The sequence below is a fragment of the Protopterus annectens genome, chromosome 16.part0 (genome assembly GCF_019279795.1).
Source record: "Protopterus annectens isolate FY-2018-M chromosome 16.part0, PAN1.0, whole genome shotgun sequence".
In the NCBI taxonomy this organism is placed as follows: domain Eukaryota; kingdom Metazoa; phylum Chordata; order Ceratodontiformes; family Protopteridae; genus Protopterus; species Protopterus annectens.
In genome coordinates, this window is record NC_056750.1 from 201,920,758 (window position 1) to 201,932,824 (window position 12,067).

The 12,067-nt window shown below is 42.5% G+C and overlaps 1 protein-coding gene across 3 annotated transcripts in view; it reads left to right on the forward strand.

Moving 5' to 3' along the window:
- The window catches only part of LOC122790982, a 477,132-nt gene that overhangs the window by 30,990 nt on the left and 434,075 nt on the right, over positions 1-12,067 (forward strand). The window lies entirely within an intron of this gene.

Consider the following 12,067-nt stretch of genomic DNA (forward strand, 5'->3'; position numbering starts at 1 on the left):
ATATGTGACATATGGGCACCTAATCCTCAGAACTGAATTGCCCCAGAAGAACCAGAGCAACCCAAGAGGAGAAGAAAAATCATATACATCCAGGAAGGGAAGAAGAAGAAGAGAAAGTAAGAAAGAGCCCTTGGCCAGAAGGAAGGCAACAGAAAACAGAGGGAATAAGGGAGGGACAGAATACTGCAACATTGAAAAGTAGGACATCTACTGTTATGCTAAGTTCCTATACAACTATACTACGTCCTGACTTATCACTCTTGCAGTATACTGTACAGCTGGGAGAGTACAGCAACCATTAGAGAGGACAGTCGGAGGAAGCCACAGAGGAGCCCTCCAAGAAACCTATGAAAGGTGGCCCTTACAAAACCCACCCTGGTCCGAGAAATCACATCCAACTTGTAATGTTTAGTAAAGGTGTGCACAGAAGACCAAGTAGTAGCTTCCAAAATGGATGTAGTATCCAGAACCTTGAAACAGGCACCAGAAGAGGTAACTGCCCTAGTAAAATAAGCACAAACAGAAGAAGAAAGCTGCTTGCCATGAAACGAATAACAAAAAGAAATGTTCTTAGAGATTCAAGAGGAGATGGTTTGCTTAAAGACAGCCAACCCCAATTTCCTGGAATGAAAAGAAAACAAACACTGATCATATTTCCTGATATCTTTTGTCTTTAGGTAAGTCCTAACCTATGTAAATCCAAGGTGTGAAGAATCCTCTCATTAGTATTCTGTGGACAGGGGTATAAATAAGGCAAATTAAGTGATTGGTTCAAAGACAAATCATTAACTACATTGAGTATACAAGCAGGATTAGTATGAAGGGAGACCCTGTCTTTGTGACCCTGAAGTTCAGAGACCTTTTTGGCAGAAGTAAGAGCCACCAACAGTCCTGTTTTTCAAGTACTGTGAATCAAGGAAGAGGAAACTGCAGGCTCAAAAGGAAACTGGGTTAATTTCTAAAGAACAAAATTAAGGTCCCAAGAAGGGTGTATAGGCTTTCCTGGGGGACTTACTATGTAGGACACGTCTCAAAAATAGTTTTACTTCAAAACAAGAAATAAGGGGTGGATTCAAAGCCAGACAAGTAGAGTGGCTGACAAATGAGCATTGACAGATAAATATGGCAGAATAGAATTGAGCAGCTCACACAAATAAGAAAGGACCATAGGAACACCCATGGAAAAAGGATCTACTTCATGCTTGAGACACCAGACAGAAAATGTATTCCATTTAGCCACACAAGATTTTCTAGTACTGGGTTTTCTGGCCTCCTGCAAAACCCAAAGTACATCCACAGAAAACTGGTGTCTAAAAGGAATCAACCCCCTATCACCCAAAGAGTCAACTGAAAAGTGGGTAAGTGAGAGTGAATGAGAGATCCCTTGTCCTCTGTGAGGAGATCCATCCTGTGAGGTAACCTGTGGTGTTTGCCCCAGGCCAAAAGGGAGTCACCAGCAATATTTTTGGTCTGTCTCACATGATATTGTGAAGGACCATTGGAAGCAGATGAAGACGGGGGTAGGCATACAGAAACATCCCCTCCAGGAAAAAGATGTGGCATCCACTTTCCAAGCAAGAGTACTTGGCAAGTTATCTGTTCAGAAAGGAGGCAAAAAGATCTAGTTGAGGAGTACTCAACTGATGTACAGTGTCCAGAAACACCTCCCTGTGAAGCATCCATTCATGAGGATCTGTGCTGGACCTGCTGAAAATGTCTGCCGCAAGATTGTGTTCTGAGGGAATGTAAATCACCTGAAGAAGCAATTGTTGGTGGACTGCAAAATCCCAAACATGAAAAGCCAGCCTGCAGAGAAAAAATGACTTTGTGCCCCCTTGCTTTATGGTGTACCACATGACTGTAGTATTGTTGGGGAAGATCCTTAGAGGACCTGAAACCCAAAGGGAGTGAAAAGCATGAAGAGCCAGAGTCAGAGCTCTGATTTCCTTGATGTTGATATGGTCTGTTAGTCTGTGGGGAGATCAGAGACCCTGAACCTTGAAATTGTTGGAGGCGGCTCCCAAACCTGGTCAGAAGCATCCATATCTAGCTCCTGAGTGAGGGGAGGAACCTGAAATGGCAGCCCTGGGTTCAGGGAACTCTGATGAATCCACCAGTGAAGCTTGAGCCTGAGACAAGGCAAGGTGAGAAAATCCAGAGGATGGCAGTGTTGAAACTAAACAGTCTTGAGGTACCACTGAAATTTTCTCACATGGAGCCTGGTAAAGGGGACCATGGGAATAGTCCCCAGAGGTAGCAGAAATTCTGTGACATGAAAGACTGGAAGGGGGAAAACAGACTGAAAATAGATAAAGATAGGACCTTGGGAGGTGGAAGAAAAGCCAGCATTGGTATGGTCTGAATCCTCCATCCCAGAAAGACATGGTCCTGAGAGGGGGTCGGCACAGACATTTCTGAGATTTATGATTAATCCCACACTGCAAAGAAGACCAAAGAAAACCCATAGTGAAGTGGGGATGTTGAAGCAGAAACTGGTGAGAAGGGGACTGAATCAGTATGTCATCCGAATAAGGGAAGATTTGAATCATCTGAAGTCTGCAGAAGGCTACCACTGGGGCCAGATATTTAGTAAAGATACTTAGAGCTGTAGAAAGACCAAACGGCAAAGCAGAGATCTGATAATGAGAGGAAGAAGCAAAGAAATATAAAAAAAAAACTTCCTGAAGAGAGGGTGAATAGGCTTGTGGATTTAAGCATCCTTCAAATCTAGGGAGCACTGGTGGCTGGTGACTTCAGAGCGGGGGGGGGGGGGTCTGCAGGAAGCAAATGAATGGTTGAATCCAAATACTGTAGGGTGGGGCTGTATTACACCGTCCAGACAGATTACTTCTTTCTTACTTTTTCTTACTTTGTCTTACTTGTACCATCCACCCAAGCTTTTAACGCTCTGTAACTGACCAAGACTTCACTGTAATTTCAAGTCTGAAAGAAGTAACTGGATTAAGATGGGGTTCTGCTAGGACCCCAGAAGTCACAGAGTTGAAGATGCAATGAGGTGCATCTTAGAATTTTTTTTTTTTTTTTTTTACAATCTTTTGACTTGATGATGGTGTGAGCAAAAAAAAAATTATGATTAAGGAAATCTAGTCAGTCTTTCTGGGAATAGTGCCTGCCTGCCTACCCCTCCGAAAAGACAGTTATCTTCTGTGTACCATTCTGGTGTTAGATTGGGATAAAAAGTAAAAGAGCAAATGGCAAGAGGGATATATTATACTGCTTTGGGTCTGGGAGAAGAAACCAAAGCACTTGAATAACATCCCCATAGAGAAGAGAACTTCACAGAGAAGGAATGAACAGCCAAAAGCACAACAGAGGATCCAGGTGCTGTTGTATGACAACACTAGTCAGTGCATCATTGTTCCAGTGATCGTCATTTACTGTCATTTACTGTCACACACATCCTGCCCAGACCGCCACAGACAACTAGTTATTGAGTGCAATGCTGTTGGTTGACTGTAACAGAAAGTGAAAAAATATTCACCCTACTTCTGCAAAGCCAGAACAGTAAATGTTTATTTTAAACAAAAGACAACAATGTCATTCACTTTTATCCGCAGACAACCCTTGCATCCAACTATTAAAAGCTAACTTTATTGACTGACTATACCTCAGATATCAGATGTAATAAAATAAAAGCAGCAACAACTGGACAATGTGATTTATTTTAAACACCTCATACATAGATGTGACCATCAGTTATCTCCACTTGGAACCCTTCAGTAGTTTAATCCTGTATGCATTAGCAGTAAATGACAGTATTTCCCCACTGATCCCGTCATTAGTGTGTCCATGTCTGCACAAGTACTTCATTGACACTAAAATGAAACATTTCCCCAGTGACCCTTTTAGTAGTATATCCATGTATACACAAATGCCAAAATAAAGCATTTCCCTCAGTGACTTCTTCAGTAGTACATCCATGTATGCACAAGCACTTCATCAAAATGACGCATTTACCCCAGTTACCCCTTCAGTAGTTTGTCTGTCTTCTCACAAGCACCAAACTGATACATACCCCCAGAGATCCTTTCATTAGTCTGTCCATGTCTGCACAAGCACTGCAATGACATCAAAATTAGTAATTTATTTCTCAATGCTCCTGCTTCTTCTTTCATGTTAACTATTTCCTCCTTTGCTCAGGCTGCCTCAGTCACCTAAGGGCCATAGGAAGGGCGCCTTGCTGTATCATGCAGCAGTCCGGTGAATTGCTTACTGAGTGACTTGCGAAATGCTGCCAATCAAACTTAATCAATGAATTGGGAAGCCTAATGCTGGACTGTTTTCATAACAGCCTGGTATTTTTGAGAAGCTGATTTTTGTTTTGTTTTGGATCTTCTTGGAGCTCCGTGCAGTCAAGGAGTCTTTGTTTAAAAGGTCCACAATAATATTTTCCATGGCCATGTACAAGTGCTGTCCGTACTACATGTTTTGTTTATGTCACAGACAAAGTTTAGATACTTGGACTGGGTAATTCTAGTGCTATCTGTTTTGCAAATGTGTAGCAGAGCCATCAGGGCTGGATCAGAGAATGCCTTGTAGGTCAGGCATAGTTTGCCCCTCAGTAGTCTGAAGGAGATCGAGTACAGGGACAGGGCTTTGAGGCGGTCTACATAGGACATGTTATTTGAACCTTGTATTCTTTTAGTGAGGAATCTCTGTGGCCACTCCAGATGTTGTAAATGCCTGGGTCAGGTACATTCCAAAGGGTGCATTGTACTAGATTATTTATCTGCTAAGGGCTGAGAATAATGGGACTATGATCTCCTTAGATCTGGATGTCATGCCCTTACTTATAAGTTGTACCATGTAGAAGGATTTTCTCACTACCGTGGAAACATGGTGATCAGATCAGGTTACTGTCAACCTGAGTTCCCAAATCCCTTACCACTGGGTGTACTATTACGGAAGTGTTATCAATGTTATAATTTGCATGGGTGATCATCTTCCCAAAGGGTGTAATTATGTATTTTTTTGCATTGCGTTTTAGGCTGTTGTTCTGGCATCAATTATTTGTCTGTTAGACCTTCGTAGAGGATATCTACATCTTTGGGGGCGGGGGGTTCAGTGATTGCATCCAGCTTGCAGTCAGCAGCAAATCTGATCAGCCAAAGGCCCTCTACATTTGCCTTAACTTCAGAGAAATATATTCCAAACAGGAGATATCCCAGTACCAATCTTGTGGGACATTACTAATAACAGGCCTGTTGTTGGAGGTAAATTTCTCCACTCTAACTTCATGTGTACTGTCTTTGAGCCATTTGGCAGTCCAGCAGGAGACACAGGAATTCATGCCCAAATTTGTGAGTTTTTCTATAATACCAGAGTGAGGTATTGTGTCAAATGCCTTTGCCAGGTCAAGGTAGGCAGTCTGTACTGTTTTGCCCTCGTCCATGGCTCTAGTGACTTTCTTAAAGAAGTTCACCAAATTTAGTGGCATGACATGCCCTTGATGAAACCAAATCAGGATGCGGCCAGTGTTTGAAGATTTCCTATGTCTTTGTTTATAAGTTCCACAATAATTCTTTCCATGACCTTGCATATAACAGTAGTCAAACTTATGAGTCTGTAGTTCCCTGCATGTGTTAATGGTCCGCCTTTCTGTAGAGGGATGACAGTTGTAGAACCCAATTCCTAGGGATGAAGCCTATCTGGAGGCTATATTGAATAGAGATTCTAGTGGGCCTGACAGGTCAAGTTTGAAGCTATTTAGGAGGCATTCTGGGATATTATCAGGACCCATTGATGCAGTGTTTTTAGCTCTAGAGAATGCAGTGAAGACACATTATTTAGTGATAGCTGGGGAGAAATGGTAGACATTGTTTTCTGGGGGAAACTGGGGGTCAGCCCCCTTTAAGGTTGTGTACATAACTGAAAATTCTTTATGGTTGTTCTTAGCCTGGGAAGCTATTTTTGTCTTGGAGTTGGCTTTGATAGGCGTGATTATTCCATTGAGTTGCTTGTTGAGACTGATGAGGGAGCTTTATTGTCTTTTAGACATAACCCTTCCTATTTTTGGACAGGACTTTCTTTCTTTTGTTGTACAACCTATTTATACTGGGGGTCCCCTATGGAGGCTTGTTTTTGGAGTTTGTCCTAAGTTTATTGCGGCTTGGTACTGCTGTTCCTATGCAGTTATTTACATGCTAGTACAGGGTTTCTGTAACACTTCCGCATAGGCTACCATGTTCTCTGAGTATGGCGGGGTTTGGAATTTAGCTGTGCCTTCACTTAATAGAAGGTATTTAGTCTTGGAAAGCTCTTAAAAGTTCTGGGGTTTGCTGAGAGTTCAGCCTTTTTATTTATTTCGGGGCTTGCCTATTTGTGATCTGATCTGACCAGTGAGGACATTACACAAGCGGGGTGCAACGTTCCCTTATATTTGTGAGTACCAGATCCAGCATGTTTGCATCCAGGTAAATGGAAAGGGATGAAAGACAATTGTGGAGGGTTTTTCAGACAAATGCCTGACAGATCTCACAATGAGTATGGTTGTGTGGCACCCAGACAAAATAAGCCCTTCTCATGTCTATCTTTATGGGGAAGCTGCCTCCCACATTCACATTTTTCTTTTCTGGATGGCATGTAAACGGCAAACAAAAGGAGAAAAAAGGAAGGAGGAAATCCCAACGGAGCACTTATCTTTAGTAGGCTCAGTAGCTGAACCAACTCTGTGAATGTCTTATTGACAGATGTCAAGGTGGCATTCTGACGTGGCAAAAAAGTTCTGAAGATTAGATGCTCATACATCACATATGTACCTTACAGCTTGGACGTAGGACATATGTCTGATGTATGGTGCTGGAAGGTATAAATTTTTGGTCTGCTGGCTGGATGTTTGGCTGTCCTTGGCAGGATATCTCAGATATACAGAATGCCGCAACAGTGATGAGGAAGGACATCACACTTTATTCCAAGCAGGAATAACATTGTCTGTTGCAGCCTTTTCATGTCTGTTGCAGCCTTTTTACATCTCTGACCAACTCTGAGTATCAGGACTTTTTAACCTCATCATGTGACTGAGGAGGCCCCAAGGGATGGGATGCTGCAAGTCATAGGTGGCCACAGCTCATTTCCCCAAGGGATGGGATACTGTAAGTCACAGGTGGCCCCAGCTCATTTCCCCAAGGGATGGGACGCTGTAAGTCACAGGTGGCCCCAGGTCATTTCCCCAAGGGATGGGATGCTGTACGTCACAGGTGACCCCAGCTCATTTCCCAAGGGATGGGAAGCTGTACGTCACAGGTGGCACCAGCTCATTTCCCCAAAGGATGAGATGCTGTAAGTCACAGGTGGCCCCAGCTCATTTCTCCAAGGGATGGGACGCTGTAAATCACAGATGGCCCCAGCTCATTTCCCCAAGGGATGGGGTGCTGTAAGTCACAGGTGGCCCCAGCTCATTTCCCCAAGGAATGGGATGGTGGCCCCAGCTCATTTCCCCAAGGGATGGGACGCTGTAAGTCACAGGTGGCCCCAGCTCATTTCCCCCAGGGATAGGATGGTGGCCCCATCTCATTTCCCCAAGGGATGGGACGATGTAAGTCACAGGTGGCCTCAGGTCATTTCCCCAAAGGATGGGACGCTGTAAATCACAGGTGGCCCCAGGTCATTTCCCCAAGGAATGGGATGGTGGCCCCAGCTCATTTCCCCAAGGGATGGGATGCTGTAAGGCACAGGTGGCCCCAGCTCATTTCCCCAAGGGATAGGATGGTGGCCCCATCTCATTTCCCCAAGGGATGGGACGATGTAAGTCACAGGTGGCCCCAGGTCATTTCCCCAAGGGATGGGGCGCTGTAAGTCACAGGTGGCACCAGCTCATTTCCTTTTCACTTTTTTTCACAATTTCCTCTGATGACGAAATTCATTTGCTAAGCAAAGCTTCTCAAGACAAAAGTAATTTTCATAACTCCATAATGGTACTGGCAAACCTGATTCCATTTACTGTTGCCTCATTTACTTTAGAAATCAACCTTACTGTGACCAGTAAAGAATTGTTATCACTTCCATTGGACAGTTCCTATCAGTCATTCATTCCTTCCATCCAGCCACTTTGTTACTCCACGTCCAATAACTGCCACAAATCCATAGTTTTCTGGTTAAGCAGTTGCTGCATTCTCCCCATCTCAGAAGCCCAGCACTAGTAAACCTTACAGGGCAAGTGGGTGCGCTTTTAATTTGTCTAAGGCAGAGCTGTAATTAGTTTCTGTAGCACCCAGTGCTGTCCCTTAATCTAAAACTCCTGAACTTTAAAGAAAAAGAAAAAGGTCCAATGTCTGAGTTAAGGAAAGAAAAAACAAATACATTACCACACAGGAAGTTGCCCCGACCACAAAAACAGTATTATTGTTGTTCATTTTTGAATGCCAGTACTGCACCATCTGCAACTACCTGTCAATCCACCTAACACCTTGTGCCTCCTTTGGACCCCATTTAGCTATGCTTCTAGGCTGAGTGTAAGGGGTCGGACCCATTTTGTGCTCCATTTCTTGTCATTGACTACTTTGGTGGCATTTCTGACACTGGTCTGAGTTATTCCTCTATAGATGTTCATTCGTCTGTCACATCTAATTTTCACCAGGGTCATGATGATTTTTCTGTGGCATCTCTGAAAGTGTGCAAATCCTTTTTTTGTAAGATTAGGCCTCCAAGTGATCCAGTGCTTTCTTAAGACTTGCATTTTGTTTTGAAGAAGCTAACTCACACTCTTTTTGAACCAGCAGCTACTACTGAAGTAAAGTGTTAGTTCTGGAAAACTCTTTTTCTTAGTGGCTATGACTTCAGCTAGGAGAATATGATGAAGCCATGCTCCAGCAGTAGATCCTTCATATTTGGCCTTCCACAAGGATAAAGCTGCTTTCAGAACTAATCGTACTGTCAGTTGCTGCTTAGTTGAATCTGCACCAAGCTATTCACTTGCCAGTTTCCCTTCCTCAATATTCCAGTCATGGTGAGCCAAAGAGAAAAGGTTCCTAAAGTTATTGTTTTCAGGTACCGTTCCAGTGTATTAAGTTCTACTGTGTTACTTTTCCTTTGATTTAACAAACTTTTACCTAAAACTCCCAAAGTATATGCAGATGGGGCCATGAATACCTCTATTACCTTTTTCAAAAATGCTATTTATTATGGGTGACATTTGTGCTGGAGTTACCTGATCATCCTTGAACAATTCTGTGAAACATTACAAGCTTGATCTGGTTTCTAGGCCTAAATCCTCATTTGGGACTACTACTATAAAGGTATGTTGGCGTAGAATCCTTCCAGTAGGAAAAGCTTTGAGACTGTGTCTTATAGGTTACACAGGATAGTCCTACTTCCATCAGATACAAAATTTATGTACTTAATGAAAAAGCTAGATCTGTAGGAATGGCCTATAGCCTATAGTCCATAACCACGCAGCCTATCTTCACCTGCCTTGGTCAAGTGGTGTTGGTGCCCTGTAGGCATAGCCGACTTTAGGTACCAGTGAACCTTGCGGTTGCTGGGAGCCCCCAAATACAAGTTATTTTATTTTGGTATTTTGTTAGGTTCATAAGTTAGTACTAGGCTAACTGCCCTTGTGGGTCATTTGAGCCCAGCCAATTACCCCATGTGAGAATCAAACCATGTACCGTGTGTTTGCAAAGCAAACATCTTAACCATTATGCCAGCCTCCCACAAGTGTTGATGCTCCCAGTCTTCAGGGATGTTTTTTTCTTGCAGGGAGTTTTATTAATTTTGGCAGAACACCAGATACTACAACTCTCATCTTTGCTCAAGAATTCTAGGCAAAGCCAAAAATAATAGCAGAATAAATGCTCAAGATTTCAAACACTTTTAAATATTTGTATAATTCACTTAAGTTAATAGAATAACACATTTTGCATGGACATGCATTTTTTTGGACAATAAGAAGCATAAAGATGTCTGGACTTATTGACTGTAATCCTGAATGATTTCCCAGCAAATCAAACTTTTTGCAAGGGGCAGAGCAAAATTATGAGGTAAAATCAGGGACAATGACAGGTATGCATTACTCCTCAGTTAAGTAAATTGAAATGACTTGCCCTTGCTGTGGTTGACAGCTGCTAAATAACAGTCACTGTTGTGGCTAGGCAGTACTAGTGTTGCATAATGTATTGCTAGTTGATGAAACCAGTCAAATACTAGCATTACTATGGCTTGTGTGTGTGTATGTGTGTGTGCGTGTGTGTGTGTGTGTGTGTGTGTGTGTGTGTGTGTGTGTGTGTGTGGAGTGTGTGTTTGTGTCTCCATGCACTTTGGTTTCTTTCATCACCTCAAAGTCACATAGCAGGTGAAATGGAATTCCTCTAGTTTCCCTGAAGGTGGGCATGCAGTGTGTGTGTTTGTAAAAAATCACTTTTTTTATCTGTGTACATACAGAATATTGCTTGGCACATGCAAAACTCCTCTGTGTAGCAGTAACAAAATGCAGTTTACAAGTAATTATCTTTCAAAAACAAGGCATAAAATTAATCACAGAATGTTCAGATCCTTATTTGCATCCATGTATTAGAGCTTCTATGGAGCTGGTGATCCTCACACCTCAGACTATAGAAATGGATTTTGTCATGGACTTAGTGGTGGCCTGTACCTGCAACCCCACTTATTCTAAAACCAGCCTTGCTCTGAGGCATGTACAGAAGGTTGCTGTAGCTTGGGTGGGGAGCTGGGGTTGTGGGTGTGGTCACTACCTCTAATTTTTATCACAATCAAGCCTTAGAGGTGTGCACAGGAGGTCATTATAGCTTCTGTTAGGGCTGGGTACACTATGGTCATTGCTTGTATTAATTTTATCACCTACTAGGAAGTGTGCAGAGAAGGTCACTATAGCTTGTGCAGGGGCAGTGTACTATCTAGGAGCAAACAAGTGCAATACACTACTGTAATCATTACTTTTTTCTTTTCTCACAATCATACACACAGTCACATATACAGGTGACTGCCGTTGGAGGTAGTGGTGAGGAGTGAGGAGCCATGCCATACATACGCATGACAGCAGTCACTTGAAAAGTAGGTTGGTGGCCATTTTAACCACTGCTTTTATCCTAATCTAATACCAGAGGGATGGAAACGCTACAACTGTCCTTTTCTTTTCTTTTTGTTTTAGTGGGTAGGTAGGCAGGCAGTATTCCCGGAGAGGATTTCTGTATCCTCACGAACAACTGTCTTGTTAGGTTATTGTGATCTGCTATTTTCTTCACTTTGAACATTATGCCTCGGGCACAACTAATGTCTTCCTTGAAAAAAAAAATACAAGACTGAAATTCTTTTCTTACTCGTGATTTGTGTTGAGGCCACTGTTGGATTAAAAGGTTGGAGAAATGTTCCAAAATGCAGCTCAGAGCATCTATAACTCTATGGGTTTTGGGGACTCTGGCTTAATTGAGTTATTTTCTAAACAGTTATTACTGTATTATCTTGGTCATGGCCATGTAAAGTGTGTTGAAAAAATACAAGTAAAACTAAAATTGAACAGTAACTTTGAAATCCTTACTTTAATTGTAATTTCGGTTCAAACTATCATTGAATGAAAAAGGTTTTATAAAAAAAAAACCTCTAAAATGCACTTCAGAGCATATAGAAAGTCATTGCTTTGTGAAAAAGCTGAAGAGTAAAGCAAAATGTGAAAAAAAAAGTGATGTGCATGGTGTGGGAAGCCCGGGATGAAGGGGAAACAGTGGGGAACACTGGAGGATGTGTGTGAGTGGGAGTGAAGCAATAAGCAATGCCTAGGGCACAATTTCACCTAAGTCTACCCTGTCGGTAGAGTTGTTGTAATGTATCATCACTGCAACTAAATGTCAATAGCGAATGTCCGTCTGTGAGATGGTCCAACGTAGTGTGGTACACAGGCCTGTTGTAATGCAAGAGTATTGTGATTACAGACCAGTCTGTGCGTACTAATCATACAACTCTGCAGCATTAACTAAAATATATTTTAAGAGGGGTGGCAGTGAAAGGGTTATATTTAGACTAGGAGTGTCCAGGGGGCCACCATTTTGACATTTTCTGGGGTCCCCAAAATGTTACCAGTCTGCTTGCCTATAAG